This window comes from Ranitomeya variabilis, chromosome 1 (assembly GCF_051348905.1).
Source record: "Ranitomeya variabilis isolate aRanVar5 chromosome 1, aRanVar5.hap1, whole genome shotgun sequence".
NCBI lineage: Eukaryota > Metazoa > Chordata > Amphibia > Anura > Dendrobatidae > Ranitomeya > Ranitomeya variabilis.
Window position 1 is genome coordinate 843,617,573 of NC_135232.1, and position 25,062 is coordinate 843,642,634.

Here is a 25,062-nt window from a genome sequence, read left to right on the forward strand (position 1 = left end):
TGTGGGGGTATCATACTGTGTTTAGGGGCACTTTTGTTTGCATCATACTTTTTATCTGTATTTTTCAAGGTTTTATCCTTTATTACATATTTAAATTAGACCATTGGGCCATATTTTTATGGTGCTTGAACCCTCCTAGGTTCAAGCAACATATTGTAATCCGATTTCTTATATTTTATTCTTCTTCTTCTCCGTGTTTTCCGCAATTAATGCGGCCCGAACCGCTCGGCGCAGAGACCCCGTTCAGGCGGCGTTTCGAAGGCCTCGGTGGGGACAGGTGTGCTATGACTTTTATAATCGATCCGATATGTAGATTTTATTTAAATCGCATTTTAAAAAAAAAATTTCCCATAGGAAATAATGGCGAACTTTCCATTACCCCCCAACTTGACCTTCCAAAGATGGCAGCTATGCAAATGTACGGTGTCCATTTTAGGACATGATCATTTATCAAAGTCAAACATCAGAATAAAGTGACTATGACACCCTCTCGTCCCGTGTGCAAAAGTAAGTGCGCCCCCGGCCCCGTGTGCAAAAGTAAGTGCGCCCCCGGCCCCGTGTGCAAAAGTAAGTGCGCCCCCGGCCCCGTGTGCAAAAGTAAGTTCGCCCCCGGCCCCGTGTGCAAAAGTAAGTGCGCCCCCGGCCCCGTGTGCAAAAGTAAGTGCGCCCCCGGCCCCGTGTGCAAAAGTAAGTTCGCCCCCGGCCCCGTGTGTGAAAAGTAAGTGCGCCCCCGGCCCCGTGTGTGAAAAGTAAGTTCCCCCCGGCCCCATGTGTGAAAAGTAAGTGCCCCCCGGCCCCGTGTGTGAAAAGTAAGTGCCCCCCGGCCCCGTATGTGAAAAGTAAGTGCCCCCCCCCGGCCCCGTATGTGAAAAGTAAGTGCCCCCCGGCCCTGTGTTTGAAAATTTAGTGCCCACCGGCCCCGTGTGTGAAAAGTAAGTGACCCACAACTCTGACCTGTATATAGGAGTCTGTATATAGGGGGATGTCTGTATATAGGAGTGGTGTCTTTATATAGGGGGATGTCTGTATATAGGAGTGGTGTCTGTATATAGAGGGATGTCTGTATATAGGAGAGATGTCTGTATATAGAGGGATGTCTGTATATAGGAGTGGTGTCTGTATATAGAGGGATGTCTGTATATAGGAGTGGTGTCTGTATATAGAGGGATGTCTGTATATAGGAGTGGTGTCTGTATTTAGAGGGATGTCTGTATATAGGAGTGGTGTCTTTATATAGGGGGATGTCTGTATATAGGAGTGGTGTCTGTATATAGAGGGATGTCTGTATATAGGAGAGATGTCTGTATATAGAGGGATGTCTGTATATAGGAGTGGTGTCTGTATATAGAGGGATGTCTGTATATAGGAGTGGTGTCTGTATACAGAGGGATGTCTGTATATAGGAGTGGTGTCTGTATATAGAGGGATGTCTGTATATAGGAGTGGTGTCTGTATACAGGGGGATGTCTGTATATAGGAGTGGTGTCTGTATATAGAGGGATGTCTGTATATAGGAGTGGTGTCTGTATATAGAGGGATGTCTGTATGTAGGAGTGGTGTCTGTATACAGAGGGATGTCTGTATATAGGAGTGGTGTCTGTATATAGGGGGATGTCTGTATATAGGAGTGGTGTCTGTATATAGGGGGATATCTGTATATAGGAGTGGTGTCTGAATATAGAGCGATGTCTGTATATAGGAGTGGTGTCTGTATATAGAGGGATGTCTGTATATAGGAGTGGTGTCTGTATATAGAGGGATGTCTGTATATAGGAGTGGTGTCTGTATATAGAGGGATGTCTGTATATAGGAGTGGTGTCTGTATATAGAGGGATGTCTGTTTATAGGAGTGGTGTCTGTATATAGAGGGATGTCTGTATATAGGAGTGGTGTCTGTATATAGGGGGATGTCTGTAAATAGGAGTGGTGTCTGTATATAGAGGGATGTCTGTATATAGGAGAGATGTCTGTATATAGAGGGATGTCTGTATATAGGATTGGTGTCTGTATATAGAGGGATGTCTGTATATAGGAGTGGTGTCTGTATATAGAGGTATGTCTGTATATAGGAGAGATGTCTGTATATAGAGGGATGTCTGTATATAGGAGTTCTGTCTGTATACAGAGGGATGTCTGTATATAGGAGTGGTGTCTCTATATAGGGGGATGTCTGAATATAGGAGATATGTCTGTATATAGAGTGATGTCTGTATATAGGAGTGGTGTCTGTATATAGAGGGATGTCTGTATATAGGAGTGGTGTCTGTATATAGAGGTATGTCTGTATATAGAAGTGGTGTCTGTATACAGAGGGATGTCTGTATATAGGAGTGGTGTCTGTATATAGGGGGATGTCTGTATATAGGAGTGGTGTCTGTATATAGGGGGATGTCTGTATATAGGAGTTGTGTCTGTATATAGAGGGATGTCTGTATATAGGAGTGGTGTCTGTATATAGAGGGATGTCTGTTTATAGGAGTGGTGTATGTATATAGAGGGATGTCTGTATATAGGAGTGGTGTCTGTATATAGAGGGATGTCTGTATATAGGAGTGGTGTCTGTATATAGGGGAATGTCTGTATATAGGAGAGATGTCTGTATATAGAGGGATGTCTGTATATAGGAGTGGTGTCTGTATATAGAGGGATGTCTGTATATAGGAGTGGTGTCTGTATATAGGGGGATGTCTGTATATAGGAGAGATGTCTGTATATAGAGGGATGTCTGTATATAGGAGTGGTGTCTGTATATAGAGGGATGTCTGTATATAGGAGTGGTGTCTGTATATAGGGGGATGTCTGTATATAGGAGTGGTGTCTGTATATAGAGGGATGTCTGTATATAGGAGTGGTGTCTGTATATAGGGGGATGTCTGTATATAGGAGTGGTGTCTGTATATAGAGGGATGTCTGTATATAGGAGAGATGTCTGTATATAGAGGGATGTCTGTATATAGGAGTGGTGTCTGTATATAGAGGGATGTCTGTATATAGGAGAGATGTCTGTATATAGAGGGATGTCTGTATATCGGAGTGGTGTCTGTATATAGAGGGATGTCTGTATATAAGAGTGGTGTCTGTATATAGGGGGATGTCTGTATATAGGAGTGGTGTCTGTATATAGAGGGATGTCTGTGTATAGGAGAGGTGCCTGCATATAGGAGTGGTGTCTGTATATAGGAGTGGTGTCTGTATACAGAGGGATGTCTGTATATAGGAGTGGTGTCTGTATATAGGAGTAATGTCTGTATATAAGAGGATGTGGCCAAAGTGGCTACCAAGGACTCCTGCATGCCAAAATGGCTACCAAGGGGCCAATGTTGCTAACAAGGGCCCCCGCACATCAAAGTGGCTACCAAGGGGCCAAATTGGATACCCAGGGGCAGGGCCCTGCATGCCAGACTTGCTCCTGAGGTTCATTGGCAGCTGGCAGCGCTGTTCAAGCACCATGTATTTCCTTCAGGAAATGCCCATCTAGTTTTTACTGCTCTTACAAAACATATTATATCATTCCAATATTTTATTCTAAGATCTATTAATTAAAATGTATTTTGATCATTGGACAACCCATTTTAAGTTTGTTTCCATATGAAAAAGTCCATCATTATATTTGAAAAGGAAAAACTTCCTCACTGTAGGCTTTTTTATAATAAATGTCAAGGTTGGCCAGCGAGTTTCTCCAAGCTTTTAATTTTGGCCCTCTGTGTATTTGAGCTTGACATCCCTGTAATAGAGATAGATAATATCATATCATTATTATCAGACATAGATAATAGACAAACTGATAGACATATAATTGCACAACCCCCCAACATATTATACAATTGCACCATGTGGAGCTTATTAGACAGCTTTTTATGATTAAATACATGAAAAACACTTCTGGGATGGGCTGCGGGCTGGTATTTTTAGGCTGGGAATGGCCCAATAACAATGGTCCTTTCCAGCGTGATAATATCAGCTCTCAGCTGTCTGCTTTACCTTTGCTGGTTACAAAAAATAGGGGGGACACTACAAAGTTTTTTTCATTTATTTAACCCTAAAAAGCTGTCAAATAAGCTCCACAGGGTGCAATTTTACAATATTTTGGGGGGAGGGAGTGTTGTGCAATTACCGTATATACTCGAGTATAAGCCGACCCGAGTATAAGCCGACCCCCCTAATTTTGCCACAAAAAACTGGGAAAACTTATTGACTCGAGTATAAGCCTAGGGTGGAAAATGCAGCAGGTACCGGTGAATTTCAAAATTAGAAATAGATACTCCATACCATTCATTATGGCCCCATAGATGCTCCACATAAAGCTGTGCCATATATAATGCTCTGCACCGTTCATTATGGCCCCATAGATACTCCACATAAAGCTGTGCCATATACAATGCTCTGCACCGTTGCCCCATAGATACTCCACATAAAGCTGTGCCATATATACAATGCTCTGCACCGTTGCCCCATAGATAGCTGTGCCATATATATATATGCTCTGCACCATTGCCCCATAGCTGTGCCATATAGTGCTCTGCACCGTTGCCCCATAGCTCTGCCATATAGTGCTCTGCACCGTTGCCCCATAGCTGTGCCATATATATAGTGCTCTGCACCGTTGCCCCATAGCTGTGCCATATAGTGCTCTGCACCGTTGCCCCATAGCTGTGCCATATAGTGCTCTGCACCGTTGCCCCATAGCTCTGCCATATAGTGCTCTGCACCGTTGCCCCATAGCTCTGCCATATAATGCTCTGCACCATTGCCCCATAGCTCTGCCATATAGTGCTCTGCACCATTGCCCCATAGCTGTGCCATATAGTGCTCTGCACCATTGCCCCATAGCTGTGCCATATAGTGCTCTGCACCATTGCCCCATAGCTGTGCCATATAGTGCTCTGCACCATTGCCCCATAGCTGTGCCATATAGTGCTCTGCACCGTTGCCCCATAGCTGTGCCATATAGTGCTCTGCACCATTGCCCCATAGCTGTGCCATATAGTGCTCTGCACCATTGCCCTATAGCTGTGCCATATAGTGCTCTGCACCGTTGCCCCATAGCTCTGCCATATAGTGCTCTGCACCGTTGCCCCATAGCTGTGCCATATAGTGCTCTGCACCGTTGCCCCATAGCTGTGCCATATAGTGCTCTGCACCATTGCCCCATAGCTGTGCCATATAGTGCTCTGCACCGTTGCCCCATAGCTCTGCCATATAGTGCTCTGCACCATTGCCCCATAGCTCTGCCATATAGTGCTCTGCACCATTGCCCCATAGCTGTGCCATATAGTGCTCTGCACCATTGCCCCATAGCTCTGCCATATAGTGCTCTGCACCATTGCCCCATAGCTGTGCCATATAATGCTCTGCACCATTGCCCCATAGCTGTGCCATATAGTGCTCTGCACCATTGCCCCATAGCTGTGCCATATAGTGCTCTGCACCGTTGCCCCACAGCTGTGCCATATAGTGCTCTGCACCATTGCCCTATAGCTGTGCCATATAGTGTTCTGCACTGTTGCCCCATAGCTCTGCCATATAGTGCTCTGCACCATTGCCCCATAGGTGCTCCACATAAATATGTGCTGTTGCTGCCGCTGCAATAAAAAAAACAAAAACACATACTCACCTGTCTTGCTTGCAGCTCCTCGGCGCCATCTTCCCGGCGTCTCTCTGCACTGACTGATCAGGCAGAGGGCGGCGCGCACACTATTGCGTCATCGCGCCCTCTGCCTGCAGTCAGTGCAGAGAGACGCCGGGAAGATGGCGCCGACGCCCGGCGTGTGGAACGAGGAGAGGTGAATATGCGATACTTACCTGCTCCCGGCGTCCCGCTCCTTCCCCCTGTCTGTCTTCGGTGCCGCAGCCTCTTTCTCTGTCAGCGGTCACCGGCACCGCTTCATTAGAGAAATGAATAGGCGGCTCCGCCCCTATGGGAGGTGGAGCAGCCTATTCATTTCTCTAATGAGCGGTCCCACGTGACCGCTCAGGGGAAGAGGCTGCGGCACCCGGAGACAGTGGGACGTGCAGGGGGGGCGACAGGAGCCCCGGAAGCAGGTAAGTATATGACGGTGCTCACCCGCCGACCCCACCACCGATCATGACTCGAGTATAAGCCGAGGGGGCACTTTCAGCCCAAAAATTTGGGCTGAAAATCTCGGCTTATACTCGAGTATATACGGTATATGTCTGTCTATATGTCTACCTGGTTATGTTTGTATGTCTATATGTCTGTCTGTCTATCTATATCTATCTACCTATGTCTATTATCTATGTTTAAAGCATTCATTGCTGCCCAAAAACGCATTGAAAATAAAGACCCAGACTGAAGTAGTTATAATTCCAGCAGAATTGTAAAAGAAATAATCTTTATTAATGTACCAATAAAATAAAACAATAAAGAAAACACGGTGGGAATAGACCTTCAATGGGATAAGGTGTAAAAATACAAGATCAACTAAAGGTCACTGAAGAGGCTGTCACATATAAAAACCAAATTACATGTGGAAGGAGAAAGAGCTGTAAAAACATAAATAATAGTTTATAATGTCTGAGGGAGAGAGGAGGGGAAAGGGAAAAGTTGGAGCTTGACACGCTGAGACACGCATTTGTGAGCCGTTGCAAATGAATGTAACTGGTGGGTGCCGTACCTGCTGGTGATTTCAGCTGAAGTAAGAAAGGAGGAAGGGAATTTCCAGCACGTCCATCCAGTGTAGGTAAAATTTCCAAGTTAATTAGAACATTTAAAAAAAAAACCAGTTTTTAAAAAAGAAGAGAGCAAATTATGCTGTATTGAAGGTGAGAGGTGGGAGAGAGCAAATGAGGAATTAAGTGTGGCAGCCAGGGGACAGCAAGTGATGTATTGAAGATGGGGTGGGGAGAGCAGATGATGAATTGAGGGTTGGAGAAAGCAAATATTGGGGGGTGGAGAACAGCAAATGATGACTTGAATGTGGGGTGAGAGGCTGAGCAAATAATGATGAATTAAGAGTGGGAGTTAGCAATGATAATGCATTGATGGTGGAGGGAGAGCAAATAATGAAGAACTGAGAGTGGGGGGAGTAAATGATTATGTATTGAGACTTGGGTATTGTGGACATTAAATGATGATGAATAGAGGGTGGGAGAGAGTGATGTTTGTCCTTCATAGTCGAATATGACTATAACTTCAAGGTTTAGAGGAGGATCAGTGGCTGTGGGTCCAGAGGTGACTGATAAGGCCCATTCTGGCATTGAACACACACCACATACCTGACATAAGTAACTAGATGTGGTCAGGAAAGTAGACACCGCTTGTGCCTTACGCTCAACTCACTTTCTTTTTTACTCAGATTTTTCTGTCTTCAGCTGCACATGCTTCTGAGATGATCCTGCCTCCCCAAGCTGGATGGTCCAGGGCAAGCTTCTCCCATTAGTTAATGCCGTCTCCCAGGTTTTTTAACCCCTTAACTCCTAAGAGTGGTTTGCATGTTAATGACCAGGCCAATTTTTACAATTCTGACCACTGTCACTTTATGAGGTTATAACTCTGGAACGCTTGCATGGATCCTGGTGATTCTGACATTGTTTTCTCTTGACATATTGTACTTTATGTTAGAGGTAAAATTTGTGAAAAAAATGGAAATTTGTCGAAAATTTTGAAATTTTCCAACTTTGAATTTTCATGCCTTTAAATCACAGAGATACTGTATTTGACACAAAATACTTAATAAGTAACATTTCCTACATGTCTACTTTATATCAGCACAATTTTTGAACCAAAATTATCATTTTTTTTAAGTTATAAGGGTTAAAAGTTGATCAGTGATTTCTTATTTTTACACCATTTTTTTAGGGACCACATCACATGTAAAGTCACTTTGAGGAGTCTATATGATAGAAAAAAAACCAAAGTGACACCATTCTAAAAACTGCACCCCTCTAGGTGCTCAAAACCACATTCAAGAAGTTTACTAAGACTTCAGGTGCTTCACAGGAGTTTTTGGAATGTTTTAAAAAAAAAATGAACATTTAACTTTTGTCCTAAATTTTTTTTATTTCAGATCCAATTTGTTTTATTTTACCAAGGGTAACAGGAGAAATTGGACCCCAAAATTTGTTGTACAATTTGTCCTGAGTATGCAGAAACCCCATATGTGGGGGGAACCACTGTTTGGGCGCATGGCAGAGCTCGGAAGGGAAGGAGCGCCGTTTGACTTTTCAATGCAAAATTGACTGGAATTGAGATCAGGTGCCATGTCGCGTTTGGAGAGCCCCTAATGTGCCTAAACAGTGGAAACCCCCACAAGTGACATCATTCTGGAAAGCAGACCCCCTAAGGAACTTATCTAGATGTGTGGTGAGCACGTTGACCCTCCAAGTGCTTCACAGAAGTTTATAATGTAGAGCCGTAAAAATAAAAAATAATTTTTCACAAAAATGATGTTTCGCCCCCAATTTTTTATTTTCCCAAGGGTAACAGGAGAAATTGGACACCAAAAGTTGTGCAATTTGTCCTGAGTACACTGATACCCCATATGTGTGGGTAAACCACTTACCGTTTGGGCGCATGGCAAAGCTCGGAAGGGAAGGAGCGCCGTTTGACTTTTCAATGCAAAATTGACTGGAATTGAGATCGGACGCATGTCGCATTTGGAGAGCCCCTGATGTGCCTAAAAAGTGGAAAGCCCCATAAGTGACCCAATATTGGAACATAGACCCCCCAAAGAACTTATCTAGATGTGTTTTGAGAACTTTAAACCCCCAAGTGTTTCACTACAGTTTATAACGCAGAGCTGTGAAAATAAAAAATTCTTTTTTTTCCACAAACATGATTTTTTAGCCCCCAGTTTTGTATTTTCTCAAGAGTAACAGGAGAAATTGGACCTCAAATGTTGTTGTCCAATTTGTCCTGAGTACGCTGATACCCCATATGTGGGAGGAACCACCGTTTGGGCACATGGCAGAGTTCGGAAGGGAAGGAGCGCCGTTTTGAATGCAGAGTTAGATGGAATGGTCTGTGGGGTCATGTTGCGTTTTCAGAGCCCCTGATGTATCTAAACAGTAGAAACCCCCCATAAGTGACCCCATAATGGAAACTAGACCCCCAAAGGAACTTATCTAGATGTGTTGTGAGAACTTTGAACCCCCCAAGTGTTTCACTACTGTTTATAACGCAGAACCGTGAAAATAAAAAATATTTTTTTCCCACAAAAATTATTTTTTAGCCCCCAAATTTTTCCCAAGGGTAACAGGAGAAATTGGACCACAAAAGTTGTTGTCCAATTTGTCCTGAGTACGATGATACCCCATATGTGGGGCTAAACCATTGTTTGGGTGCATGGCAGAGCTCGGAAAGGAAGGAGCACTGTTTTACTTTTTCAACTCAGGATTGGCTGGAATTGAGATTGGACGCCATTACGAGTTTGGAGAGACCCTGATGTGCCTAAACAGTGAAAACCCCCCAATTCTAACTCCAACCCTAACCCCAACACATCCCTAACCCTAATCCCAACCCTAACCATAACCACACCCCTAACCCGAACACACCACTAACCCTAATTCCAACCCTAACCACACCCTTAACCCCAACACACCCCTATGGCTATGTGCACACGTAGGAAATGTGGTGCAGAATTTTCTGCACAAAATCCGCATCTCCTGGCAGAATCCGCAGCTGCGAATTTACCGTGGTTTTTATGCAGATTTTGGGTGGATTTGCCGCGGAATTGATGCGGACTTTGTGCGGATTTTCTTCAGTTTTTGCCACTGCGGATTTCTATCATGGAGAGGTGCAGAAACGCTGCAGATCTGCACAAAAGAAGTGACATGCACTTCTTCTCAGTCTGCAGCAATTCTGCACTGATTTTTCCGCATCATCTGTACAACTTTTTTTTTTGCCCATTGATTTACATTGTACTGTAAATCACAGTGCGGATCTGCAGTGTTTCTGTGCGGAAAAATCCACTCCGGATCCGCACAAAATCCGCATTGTGTGCACATAGCCTTACCCTAATCCCAACCCTAACCATAACCTTAACCACCCCTAACCCTGACACACCCCTAACCCTAATTCCAACCCTAATCCCTACCGTAAACGTAATCCAAACCCTAACCCAATCTCTAGCCCCAACCCTAACCCTAACTTTAGCCCCATCCTTAACCCTAACTGTCCCCATCCCTAACCCTAACATTAGCCCCAACCCTAACTTTAGCCCCAACCCTAACCCTAACTTTAGCCCCAACTCTAACCCTAACTTTAGCCCCAACACTAACTTTAGCCCTAAAACTAACCATAACCCTAATGGGAAAACAGAAATAAATACTTTTTTTATTTTATTATTTTTCCCTAACTAAGGGGATGATGAAGGGGGGTTTGATTTACTATTTATAGCGGGTGTTTATAGCGTGTTTTTGTTTGGCAGCTGTCACACACTAAAAGATGCTTTTTATTGCAAAATTAGTTTTTGCATCACCACATTTTGAGAGCTATAATTTTTCCATATTTTGGCCCACAGAGTCATGTGAGGTTTTGTTTTTTGCGGGACAAGTTGACTTTTTTTTGGTACCATTTTAAGGCATATGACATTTTTTGATCGCTTTTTATTACGATTTTTGGGAGGCAGAATGGACAAATCCCAGCAATTCATGAATTTCTTTTGGGTGGGGCGTTTATACCATTTCGCTTGTGGTAAAATTGATAAAGCAGTTTTATTATTCGGGTCAGTACAATTACAGTGATACCTCATTTATTTTTTTATTATGTTTTGGCTAGTGTTGAGCATTCCGATACCGCAAGTATCGGGTATCGGCCGATATTTGCTGTATCGGAATTCCGATACCGAGTTCCGATATTTTTGTGATAACGGAAATCGGAATCGGAAGTTCCCAGTGTATGGTTCCCAGGGTCTGGAGGAGAGGAGACTCTCCTTCAGGCCCTGGGATCCATATTCATGTAAAAAATAAAGAATTAAAATAAAATATATGGATATACTCACCCGTCCGGCGGCCCCTGGACCTTACCGATGTAACCGGCAGCCTCTGTTCCTAAGAATGAGGAGTTTAGGACCTGCGATGTCGTCCCGGCTTGTGGTTGGTCGCGTGAGCGGTCATATGAGCGGTCACGCGACCAATCACAAGCCGCGACGTCATCGAAGGTCCTAAACTCCTCATTCTTAGGAACGGAGGCTGCCGGTTACATCGGTAAGATCCAGGGGCCGCCGGACAGGTGAGTATATCCATATTTTTTATATTAATTCTTTATTTTTTACATGAATATGGATCCCAGGGCCTGAAGGAGAGTTTCCTCTCCTTCAGACCCTGGGAACCATCCAGGATACCTTCCGATACTTGTGTCCCATTGACTTGCATTGGTATCGGGTATCGGTATCGGCGATATCCGATATTTTTTGGATATCGGCCGATACCATCCGATACCGATACCTTTGAGTATCGGAAGGTATCTCTCAACACTAGTTTTGGCGCTTTTATACAATAAAAACTATTTTATATAAAAAATAATTATTTTTGCATCGCTTTATTCTGAGGGCTATAACTTTTTTATTTTTTTGCTGATGACGCTGTATGGCGGCTCGTTTTTTTTGCGGGACAAGATGACGTTTTCAGCGGTACTGTGTTTATTTACATCCGTCTTTTTGATCGCCTATTATTCCCCTTTTTGTTCAGCGGTATGATGATAAAGCATTGTTTTTTGCCTCGTTTTTTTTGTTCACTGAAGGGGTTAACTAGTGGGACAGTTTTATAGGTCAGGTCGTTACGGACGCGGCGATACTAAATATGTGTATTTTTACTGTTTTGGGTGGGGGTTTACACAAAGAAATGTATTTATTGGAACAATATATTTTTTTCTTTATTTAGGAATTTTTAAAAAAATATGTTTACACATGTTAACTTTATTTTTTTTTTACTGTTTTACATTGTCCCAGGGTGGGACATCACTAAACAGTGTCAGATAGCTGATCTGACACTTTGCAGAGCACCGTCAGATTAGTGATCTGACAGGCAGTGCGGGAGGCTTGATGGCGCCTGCTCTCAGCAGGCACTGACAAGCCACCTCCCTGCAGGACCCATAAGGACCACGCGACCATCTTGGATCCGGAGCCCGCAGGGAGGAGAACGGAGGAGACCCTTGGAACAACGCGATCACATCGCATTATTCTGAAGGTCCCAGGGAAGTACGCAGGGAACCCCCTCCCTGTGTGATGCTTCCCTATGCCGCCGGAACACTGCGATGTTGTTTGATGGCAGTGTTCCGGGGGTTAATGTCCTGGGAGCTGTCAGCCAGCTGGCACCCGGCCGTAATCCCCCCGTGAGAGCGGCTGATCGTGTATGACGTACTATCTCGTCCATGGGAATTAATCCCAGGTCACATGGACAGGATAGTACGTCCAATGGTAGAAAGGGGTTAAAGACGTTTTAAGGAAGTCTTTGTACTGTTTCTTCTGCCCTCCGACTGCTCACTTTCCTTGAGACAGTTCTCCATATAGCAGTTGTTTTGGCAATAAGCTGTCTGGCATTCTGACTACATGTCCAGACCAGCTGGATTGGGCTTTCAGCAGGAGTGTAAACGCTGCAGAGCCCAGCTTGTTCCAGGATTGCCGTTAAGGGAACAGTGTCTCGCCACATGATGTGGAGAAGTCTGAGGAGACAGCTCAGGTGAAAATGATTGAGCTGTTTGGGTTGTCAGCTGTATACAATCCTAGTCTTGCTGGTATAGTGAAGTGTGGTAAGGACCACTGCACCATAGACCTTCACCTTAGTGGTAAGGCTGAGTCCACTTTGTTCCCAGACGTTCCTACGCCATCTCCCAAAGGCAGCGCTGGCTTCGGCAATTCTGTCGTTGACCGCTATGCGGGGGAGTGTGCTGCCCAGGTAGGTGAAGTTGTCAACTGATTTGAGGTTGTTCTCCCTCACTGTAATGTGTGGCTGCTGGTATGGTTTTCCTGGGGCAGGTTGGTACATAACTTCGGTCTTTCTAGCACTGATAACAAGACCGAAGTTGTAGCAAGCTTGTGAAAAACGGTCTTCAAAGTTGCTAAAGGCATCTCTCAACATGACAGAAAGAAGCATACTGAACAGGGTTCAGGGCAAGCACACAGCCTTGTTTTACGCCATTTGTAACTGGAAAGGCCTCCGTTTCATCTTCATCATTCAGGACCTTCACCATCATACCATCATGGAGCTGCCGGCCGATTGTGAAGAACTTGGTGGGGGAGAGTAAAGGATTATGTTGTGGTCTGGTCACGGTGTGGTTGTATTTGTCTCTTGTATGTGGTATTATTCAGTCACAATGTGGTGGAAAAATATAGTTCGGTCATGGTATGGTGGTATTTGTTTCTTGCATGTGGTATTATTTTGTCACTAGGTAGTGTTAATATATGGTCTGGACATGGTGTGGTGGTGTTTGTCTATTGTATGTGGTATTATTTGGTCACTATGTGATGGTAATATGTGATCTGGTCAAGGTGTGGTTGTATTTGTCTCTTGTATGTGGTATTATTTGGTCACTTTGTGATGATAATATAGTAATATGTAGTCTGGTCACCATGTGAAAGTATTTATTCCTTGTCTGTGGTATTATTGGTCATTTTAGAAAATGTATTTTATTTATTCCCTTAAATAAAAATAAATAAAATAAATAAAAATATACCTAAAGAGTTTCAGATATTTTAACAAATTTTTAATAGGTTAGAGTAGAGTAGGTCCTTGCCAAAAGAGTCTACTTTGTTGTGATGGCAGGCTTAAAAAACCTTTTGCCCAAAACTAAAGGTGACCGCTACGTATTTGATATGGTGTTCGATGGGAGCTGTAAATGTGTGATTGGTGAGGACGTGGTGCAGAAGTGGAGTTTTTCCAAGAGTAGACGGTGGAACTCTGGAAGGTTTGAGGGGTGGAGGCAGAAATGGGGAGAAGCCTGGGTCCGAAGAGGCAGAAAATGTTCCCAGTATGGGTCCCTGAAATTCCTGGTGGCAACACTGTGCATGTACATAAAATGAATTATGCTCTGCAGGAGGTGACTGAGAAAAGTGATGTCCTGTAGGATGTGGCTGTACATAGAGAAGATTGAAAGGAGAAAAGTACTGTAGGATGGGGGAGTATATAGACAGTCTAAGAGGTGCAGTGTCCTGCACGATGGGGCTACATATAGCAGTGTCGAGGAGCTGAATTTAGAAATGTATTGCATGATGTACAAAATGGGGCTTAATATACAGGGGATGATGTGAGTGATGTAATCTAGGATGGGGCTGTGCATAGAGGATTTAAGAGGAGTGATGTACTGTGGGACAGAGCTGTATATAGAGGGCATGAAATGAGTAATGTATTGCATGCAGAGATCTATATATTCAGGGGTTAAGAGGAGTGATACACTACAGAATGGGACTGCATATAAAGTGGCTGAGAAAAATGATGTAATGCAGGTGGGAAGAGGAGTGATGTTGTTCTGTCCTCACTAAATGAGGCAGGCTCATGTAGCTATCCAGTCAGCTAAACCGCTATACCGGGTCCAATAAGGAGACTGTGGTTGAGTCTGTGCTTTATTAAACGTATTGGTATATTGATGCGGTGAAACTGTGAACAATGATATACATAGAATCAGTGCATGGTAGGGAACAAATACATACTACACATGATAAACGTTATGCATTACATTTAGAAGGCTAGTAACTGAACTAGGAGTGCAACTGGTTAGGCTAGGCTAATATAGAGCAGGAATTATCTAGAGAAAAACATAAAGACATACCGGCAATGCAATCGCAAGGGGAATGAAGTGTAAGCGTCTTTCCTGGAAGGCAAACTAGAGGAAGTGAATGAAAACTGGAGGGAAATGTGGGCTGAGCTACCATAATGCATTGCAAAGGAGGATCAGACATAAAAAATACATAGCAGAAAAATAGAACAGTCAACATATCTCTGACCGCTAGAGGGAGCCAAAACACTACAGATAAAGGTATGAATATATCAAGTCCTGTATACTGGCTGAGAAACTGCAAATTATACAAACAGATAATGGAGGTAACAATTTAGATGGCGGAGACAGAACACTCCCCGTCTGACATCAACGGATGTCACTACTCCTTTCTTCCGAAGGCAACAATAGGACCAGTTCAGATACCGGTCTGGAAAATGTCTTAGGTTCATTCCCTTTGGTCATCCTTAGTTCAACTTTGCGGACGTTGCCGTCCTTGCTCGGGAATGTTGCGGTAACTAGACCAAGTGGCCACTGGTTCCGGTGAATTTGACAGTCTTTCACAAGAACAAGGTCACCTACATTAAGATTAGGTTTAGTAGAATGCCACTTCGTACGTGGCTGCAGGGTAGACAAATATTGTTTGCGCCACCTGTCCCAGAAAGTATTTGCAAGACTTTGTACCTGTCTCCATTGGCGCTTGTAGAGGTCCTTAGCGTCGAATCCTCCTGGAGGGGCACTGGACAGTCCCGTTTTCTGGGTAAGCAGAGTAGCTGGAGTCAATAGCAAGGGCTCCTCAGGGTCGTTAGGAACTGGAACCAGGGGTCTTGCGTTAATTATAGCTGCAGCTTCTGCCATGAAGGTGATGAGGCTTTCATGGGTGAGCCTCGCTGCTCCTTCTTGAAGAAGAGTGGAGTCAAGAATTCTCCGTACTAGACCAATCATTCGCTCCCAAGATCCTCCCATATGTGAAGAATGAGGTGGGTTGAATGACCATGTGCAACTTTGGTCACTGAGGAACCTCTCAAGAGTCTTATAGTCTAGATTTGAAGGCATTCCCAATTCCTTTGCTGCACCGACGAAGTTGGTACCTCTGTCTGAGCGTATGTGCTTGATAGGACCACGGATGGCAATAAAGCGTCTTAAGGCATTGATGAAGCTTGACGTGTCGAGGGACTCAATGACCTCTATGTGGACGGCTCTGATTGACATGCAAGTGAACATGACTGCCCAACGTTTACTATTGGCTTGGCCGCCTCTAGTACGACGTGTAACAACTGACCAAGGCCCAAACAATTCGAGACCAACGCTGGTAAAGGGAGGGTCTGGGCTGAGTCTATCTGCTGGTAGGTCAGCCATCTTTTGAGTTTGAGTCGAACCACGAAGCTTACGGCAGGTAATACATTTGTAGATGACACTACTGATGAGTCTCTTTGCACCGACGATCCACACACCGGCAGACCTGATGGCTCCTTCCGTAAATAGTCTTCCTTGGTGCTTGACCAGATTGTGGTAATGTTGTACGATTAGGTAGGCAACATGACATTTTCCGGGAAGTATAAGAGGGAATTTCTCCACAAACTCCATCTCAGCTTCTTTGAGTCGGCCTCCTACTCTCAGTAGACCACTGTTGTCGATGAATGGGTCGAGTTTTCTCAATACGCTGCTCACTGGTATTGGAGCTTTGTTGATAAGACATTGGATTTCTGCAAAGTAGGTTTCTCTTTGAACAGTGAGGATGATGTGATTTCTAAGTCGGAGGTAACATAGGTATTTTTACAAAGATGCCAACCTTTACATTTTTCTGTGCCACAAGTTCTGGTGGTCTTGAATGAGCGAGCTATATGAGTCAGGCAGGTAATAGCTCGAGTAAGTGACTTCCAACTTGAGAATCTGTCGAACCTGCAAGATCCAAGCTGGATAACAGAGGTCATTGTATGAAGTGTAGACACCTGAGGGCGGATTTCAGCATCTGAGTCCTCTCCTACTAGTTCAAAGGTGTCTGGAAAACATTCCTCAATGTACAATAGTTTTGGTCCTGACAGCCACGTTGTGCTTCCTAGTCGACTTGCGTCAACTGCTCTAGTTGCATGATCTGCAGGATTCTGGTCTGTGGGTATGTAATGCCACTGCTTTGGATGAACTGATCTCCTGATTCGTAGCACTCTGTTATTGACATAAACGTAGAATCGCCTGGTTTCGTTGTGGATATATCCCAGGACTACTTTGCTGTCTGAGTAGAACTTGGCCTGTGTCAGGTCGATATCCATTTCGGATGTGATGAACTCTGCTAACTCAATGGCTAGGACTGCGGCACAAAGCTCTAACCTGGGTATAGTGTGCTCTGGTTGTGGTGCGAGTTTGGCCTTCCCCATAATGAAACCAATGTGGCACTGACCTTTGGAGTCTACAGTTCTCAGGTAGGCAACAGCGGCAATCGCTTTGACAGAAGCATCTGCAAATACGTACAGTCTTTGGCTTTGTATTTCAGTAGATGGCACAGAGGCGTATGGTCTTGGCACATTCAGGTTGGAGAGTGCCGCTAACGAGTTCTTCCACTCTTCCCACTGGATCCTCTTATCAGGTGGCAGAGGTGCATCCCAGTCAGATGTTTCCCTAGTTAAGTCTCTTAGTAGGGCCTTGCCTTGTATAGTAACAGGAGCTGCGAAACCCAAGGGATCGTACAGACTGTTGATGGTAGACAGGACGCCTCTACGTGTGAAAGGCCTTTCTTCCTGGTTGACCTGAAAGGTGAAAGTGTCTGACTGTAGATTCCAGAGAAGCCCAAGGCTGCGTTGCATTGGTGCGGGGTCTGACCCCAGGTCCAGGTCTCTGAGACCATTACATAGGTCCTGAGAAGGGAATGCTTCCATGAGTTCTTGGCTGTTTGAGGCTATTTTATGAAGCCTAAGGTTCGAGCAGGCAAGCATGTCCTGGGCTCTCCTGAGAAGACTGATGGCAGTCTCATTTGAAGGCATGGCTTTCAGACAGTCGTCGACGTAAAAGTTCTTTTCTATGAATTGTCTGACATCTGCTCCGTATTCTGCTTCTCCTTCCTGAGCCGACCTTTTGAGTCCATAAATGGCGACTGCAGGGGAAGGACTGTTGCCAAAGATGTGCACTCTCATGCGATACTCTGTGACTTCTTTAGTAGGATCATTGTCTCTGTACCAGAAGAATCTTAGGAAGTTCCTGTCTCTCTCTCTCACAAGGAAACAATGGAACATTTGCTGGATGTCAGCGATGAAGGCAATGGAATCCTTACGGAAGCGCATAAGTACTCCCAGCAGTTTGTTATTGAGGTCTGGTCCTGTTAGTAGAACGTCATTTAGGGAGACATCATTAAATTTGGCACTGGAATCGAACACGACTCTAATCTGGCCTGGTTTCTTAGGGTGGTATACTCCGAACATGGGTAGGAACCAGCATTCTTCAGAGTCTTTGAGAGTGGGAGCTAGTTCTGCGTGACAGTTTTCAAAAATCTTTGACATGAAGGAGAAAAAGTGATCTTTCATCTCTGGTTTCTTTTGCAGATTACGTTTGAGAGAGGAGAAACGTTGTAATTAGTGTTGAGCATTCCGATGCTGCAAGTATCGGGTATCGGCCGATACTTGCTGTATCGGAATTTCCGATACCGAGATCCGATATTTTTGTGATATCGGGTATCGGTATCGAAACAACATTAATGTAAAAATGTGTAAAAGAAAGAATTAAAATAAAAAATATCGCTATACTCACCTGTCCGACGCAGCCTGGACCTCAGCGAAGGAACCGGCAGCGTTGTTTGTTTAAAATTCGCGCTTTTACTTGGTTACGTGAATTCCCGGCTTGTGATTGGTCAGGGCGGCCATGTTGCCGGGACGCGGACCAATCACAGCAAGCCGTGACGAAATTACGTCACGGCTTGCTGTGATTGGTCCGCGTCCCGGCAACATGGCCGCCATTAACCAATCACAAGCCGTGACGTCACGGGAGGCTGGACTTGCGCGTTTTTTTAAAAAGCGCGCGTGTCCAGCCTCCAGTGACGTCCCGGCTTATGATTGGTCACGGCGCCATGTTGCCGGGACGCGGACCAATCACAGCAAGCCGTGACGAAATTACGTCACGGCTTGCTGTGATTGGTCCGCGTCCCGGCAACATGGCCGTCATTAACCAATCACAAGCCGTGACGTCACGGGAGGCTGGACTTGCGCACTTTTTAAAAAACGCGCGTGTCCAGCCTCCAGTGACGTCCCGGCTTGTGATTGGTCAGGGCGGCCATGTTGCCGGGACGCGGACCAATCACAGCAAGCCGTGACGAAATTACGTCACGGCTTGCTGTGATTGGTCCGCGTCCCGGCAACATGGACGCCATTAACCAATCACAAGCCGTGACGTCACGGGAGGCTGGACACGCGCGTTTTTTAAAAAGTGCGCAAGTCCAGCCTCCCGTGACGTCACGGCTTGTGATTGGTTAATGGCGGCCATGTTGCCGGGACGCGGACCAATCACAGCAAGCCGTGACGTAATTTCGTCACGGCTTGCTGTGATTGGTCCGCGTCCCGGCAACATGGCCGCCCTGACCAATCACAAGCCGGGAATTCACGTAACCAAGTAAAAGCGCGAATTTTAAACAAACAACGCTGCCGGTTCCCTCGCTGAGGTCCCGGCTGCGTCGGACAGGTGAGTATAGCGATATTTTTTATTTTAATTCTTTCTTTTACACATTTATATGGTTCCCAGGGCCTGAAGGAGAGTTTCCTCTCCTTCAGACCCTGGGAACCATCAGGAATACCGTCCGATACTTGAGTCCCATTGACTTGTATTGGTATCGGGTATCGGATTGGATCCGATACTTTGCCGGTATCGGCCGATACTTTCCGATACCGATACTTTCAAGTATCGGACGGTATCGCTCAACACTAGTTGTAATGCCTGATTTTTGTTGTTCGGTAGACGTGGTCTGTGGGTTTTGAAGGGAAGAGGTGCGACCCAGCTGTTGGTCTCATCTTTAACGAGTCCCTTGTCCATTACCTCTAAGAACAACTTGTCCTCTACCGACATTGCCACTTGGTTGTCCTGTTTAGTTCTCTGGAAGACTGTGCACCCTAACTGATCCTCATAGCTTCCCGACACTATACTGCTGTCGTGAGTAAAGTCTATTAAATGATTGGGCAGTTGGATGCTGTGTGGCAGTTCCCTGACATGGAACTCATTGTTACAAGGTTGAAACAGAGATGGTCGTCCTTTCTCCAATGTATTTGTCAGCATGCTTGTCACAGAAGATGGGGCGTGCATGTGTCCCAAGCATACGTTGCCAATTATGACCCATCCTAGGTCTAGCTTTTGGGCATAGGGAGCATTGTGGAGTCCATTGATATGACATCTCACTTTATGAACCTGCAGGATATCTCTCCCCAACAGCAGAATTATCTGGGCCTGATGGTCGAGTTCCGGTATAAGGTGTGCTATTCGCTTTAAGTGAGCGTGATGGATTGCTACATCTGGCGTAGGGATTTCAGATCTGTTGTCTGGGATCTGGTTACTTTCGATGATCGTAGGTAGTGGTAGGCAGAATTGTCCGTCTAATGACTCGATTTGGTAGTCTGTAGCTTTCCTGCCTGCTGTTGTCACAGTACCTGCACACGTCTTTAATGAGTAGGGAGTGCTTGGCCCTTTGATGTTGAATAGGTCAAAGAATGTTGATCTTGCCAAGGATCGATTACTTTGATCATCCAAGATAGCATACAGTCTTACAGCCTGGTCTCTATGGCCTTTTGGGTATACTCTGACAAGGCATATTTTTGAACAGGACCTACTGTCTATTGTCCCTTTGCAGACCTCGGTACATTGTGAAGTGATCTCTGGCGTAGCTGTATCAGTGTTCCTTTCCTCCCCGCCATGCTCACTGTCAGCTGGCGTGTTTTGTGCACTCCATGGAGCTGGGCCTGGGTGTAGAGCAGTGTTATGGTCTGTGGTGCCACATTCTGTGCATTTTACACTGACCTTGCAGTCCTTGGCGAGATGAGTTGTGGACGAGCAGCACTTGTAGCAGATACCGTTCTCTTTCAGGAAGCTTCTGCGGTCTGGCATAGATTTTCCTCTGAAGGCTCTGCATTTCAGGAGAGGATGAGGCTTCTGATGAAGTGGGCACTGCTTGTCAGGGTCCTGCACCTTTGTCTCTGATTGGGAGCAGCCAGCAGACCTGTAATTAGAACCTGGAGAAGAAACATAAGTCTTGTGTACTGCCACGGATGTTCTGCGTGGATTTGCAGGTGGTGACGGTGTGGCATATGGCATTGCAAAGTCAAAGCTGGGATCGTTTCTAATTCTCGCTTGTTGGTGTATAAAGTCTACAAAAACGGAGAAGGGAGGAAATGGAACACTGTGTTTGTATTTGTACTTGGAACCATGTGTGAGCCACCTCTCCTGTAGATTGTAGGGCAACTTCTGGACTATAGGGTTAACACCTCTGGCTGTGTCGAGAAATGCAAGTCCCTGTAGGTCGTCCTCGTATTTGGCAACTTGGACTTCCTTTAGTAGGTCGCTTAGCTCTCTAAGTTTCTGGAGACCTTTGTTAGAAATTTTAGGAAAGTCATCGATTCTTTTGAACAAGGCTCTTTCTATTACTTCTGCTGAGCCGTAACACTCATCCAGCCTCTTCCAGATCTCTTTGAGGCCGGTCTCAGGGCGGTTTATATTAATGTCTCTGATCCTTACTGCGTGTTTGACTGACTCTCCTCCCAGGTATTTGACTAACAGGTCTATCTCTTCCCTGTGTTGTAGCCCCAAGTCTCTAATGACATTTTGGAAGGAAGCTTTCCAAGCTCTGTATCCTTCAGCTCGGTCAGTGAATTTCATGAGCCCCTTGGCAACCAGTTCACGTCGTGTGAAGAACCTGGCAAATTCTGTCGTGAACCGGTTGTCAGCAGAGTAAGCTGGTGATGGGTCGCCCTGATAGTGATGTGAGGTGCGTTCATACCTGTTAGTGTCCTCAGGGTGGCGCCAGCCGGTGTCGTATTGCTTCGGTCTGACGTACGGTGTGTCAGCAGGGTGATCCACATTGGTTACCTGGTGAGGGGCAAGGTAGTCATTAGCAGAGTTGTTTTGTGTCACGTTTTCGAGTTTGTTTCTGTCCTGGAGCTGAGCCTCGTGATGACTCTCGCTCACTTCGCTGGAGACGTCGTATTCTCGTTTTGGTGCTGGTTCAGGGTTATAGTTTGGATCGGGAAGTTCATTAACATACTGAGATGTGCGTTGTATTGAGTCTTGTAGTGGAAACTCCAGACTCGACGTACTGCTTTGGCTATGCAGCTTGGGACTTTGTGCGGCTTCTAGCGATTCCGCTTCAGCGAGGGCTGCGGCAGCTTCCCTTTTTGCTGCTAGGCTTTCTAAGGCGGCATCCACACGTGCCTTTTCTAACTGTGTCCTTCTCTCTTGGTCGGCTCTCTCTAAGCATGACCTTCTCTCTTGCTCGTCTCTCTCTAATCGTGACCTTCTCTCTTGCTCGGCTCTCTCTAATCGTGACCTCTCTTGCTCGTCTCTCTCTAATCGTGACCTTCTCTCTTCGTCATCTAAGCGTGCCTTTTCTAATTTAAGTTGCATCTCTTGGTCAGCAAAGCTCGCTCGTATTTTGGCGGCTTCAGCATTTGCGCGGGCAATGGCGACTGCGCTGCTGATGGATGTTGTCTTTGAGGAGACGGAAGTAACAGATCTTGTTCTATGCGATTTGTGAGACATGGTGTCTTGGGAAAGTGCTTGGCTGTGCAGAGATTGCTGTAGCTGTATTTAGTCTCTCTGTAGCCGGTGACTTGAATCCCACTAGATGGATGGCTGCCGTTTCACTGTTCTGTCCTCACTAAATGAGGCAGGCTCATGTAGCTATCCAGTCAGCTAAACCGCTATACCGGGTCCAATAAGGAGACTGTGGTTGAGTCTGTGCTTTATTAAACGTATTGGTATATTGATGCGGTGAAACTGTGAACAATGATATACATAGAATCAGTGCATGGTAGGGAACAAATACATACTACACATGATAAACGTTATGCATTACATTTAGAAGGCTAGTAACTGAACTAGGAGTGCAACTGGTTAGGCTAGGCTAATATAGAGCAGGAATTATCTAGAGAAAAACATAAAGACATACCGGCAATGCAATCGCAAGGGGAATGAAGTGTAAGCGTCTTTCCTGGAAGGCAAACTAGAGGAAGTGAATGAAAACTGGAGGGAAATGTGGGCTGAGCTACCATAATGCATTGCAAAGGAGGATCAGACATAAAAAATACATAGCAGAAAAATAGAACAGTCAACATATCTCTGACCGCTAGAGGGAGCCAAAACACTACAGATAAAGGTATGAATATATCAAGTCCTGTATACTGGCTGAGAAACTGCAAATTATACAAACAGATAATGGAGGTAACAATTTAGATGGCGGAGACAGAACAGATGTACTGCAGTATAGGGCTGTACATACAGGGCCTGAGAGGAATGATATACTACAGGAAGGGGCTGTACTTTAAGGGGAGTGCATTTTTTTAAACATGATGGAGGAGCTTGAATGGAGGGGGATGTATTTTTGCATGGAACTGTATATTGAGAGTGCTGTACCAGAAAGAGTGTTGTTATATAGATGGAACTGTATGTTGTAGAGAACTGGAGAAGGGAGTGATGTATTTTTATGATACGGTATGCTGAAGGGGCTGCAGGGAGGAGAATGATGTTATTTACATAGAACTTTATGTTGGAGGGGACCTGAAAAGTGGAACGTGGTGTTATTTTTTATATGGGACTATATTTTGAATGTGGCTGAAAAGTGGGTAGTTATCAAACTGTGTGTTGGTAGTGCTGAAGAAAGTGATGTCTTTTAACATAGGAATGTTTGCTGTCAGGGACTGAAGGGAATAGAAAGTATTTACATGGGACTGTATGTTGGAGGGAGTTGACGGGTGGGAAATGATGTTATGTACATGGGACTATATGCTGGATAAGGCCAAAATATGAGGTGTAATGGTATAATGTTATTTATATGGGACTGTGTGCTGTAGGATGTTGTAGGGAGAGGACGATATCTACTTACATTGGAGGAAACTGAAATGGGGAAGTAATGTTATTTACATAACAGTATGGTCGATACTGTAGGGGCATCATACCGTGTGGGAACTAATGTAGGGGCCATCATACAGTGTGGGGGCTATTCTGGGGGCCATCATACAGTGTGGAGATTACTGTGGGAGCAATCAAACCTTGTGGGGGCTACTGTGAGGGACCATCATAAAGTGTGTAGGGTTACTGTGGGGACTACCATATAGTGTGTAGGGTTACCGTGGGGGCCAACATACGGTGTGGGAACTACTATGGTCACATCAATTAATGCAGGGCTGATCATACAGTGTGTGGACGTACTATGGAACCATTTTCTGAGACCTGTAGCATCTCTATATTTCGTGATCTGGGTCTGGATGAGGGGTTATTTTGCGCGCGACGAGCTGATGTTTTTATTGATATCACTTTGGTGTAGCTACGATCTTTTGATCGCCCATTATTGCATTTTATTGCACTGTAGCGGCAACAAAAAAAAAACGTAATTCTGGGGGTTTTAATTTTTTTCTTGTTATGCCGTTTAGGGATTGTGTTAATTCTTTTTTACATTGATAGATCAGGCGATTCTGAACACGGCGATACCAAATATGTGTATGTTTGATTTTTTATTTTTTTTATTTTGAATGGGGTGAAAGAGGGGTGATTTGAACTTTTTTAATTCTTTTAATATTTAATTTTTTTTTTTTTTTACTTTTGACATTCTTCAATACTCTCCATGGGAGACTAGAAGCTGCCATAACCTGATCGGCTCTGCTACATACAGGCGATGATCAAATCGCCTGTATGTAGCAGAATTGCTGACTTGCTATGAACACCGACCGGTGGGCGGCACTCATAGCAATCCGGCAGTGACAACCATAGAGGTCTACAGGAGACCTCTGGTTGTCATGCCGACCCATCGGTGACCCGCGATCACGTGTCAGGGTCACAGATGGGGCGGGATTTCCGTTGCGATTGCCGGAAGAATGCATTAAATGCCGTGGGTGGATCGCAATTCTACCCGCTGCTGTTCCAGGCACATGCCAGTTGTTCAAATAAGCTGATATGTGCAGGAAAAGATGTGTGCTCAGCGACGGAGCCCACATCAAAGGGGGAGACACGAAATGTGAAGTACTAGTAAGGCGCATGTCTTGAAGGGGTTAAAGATAAGGTGCCATGTGCCGACCACTACCAAAGCAGTACCACACCATCAGTGTTCCAAATCAAACCACCCCACCGGGATAGCATCACAGAAAGAATGGCCACCACACAGCACCAGCACCAAGTAAAAAGATCATGGTGGCCATTGTTACTGTAATGCTGTATTT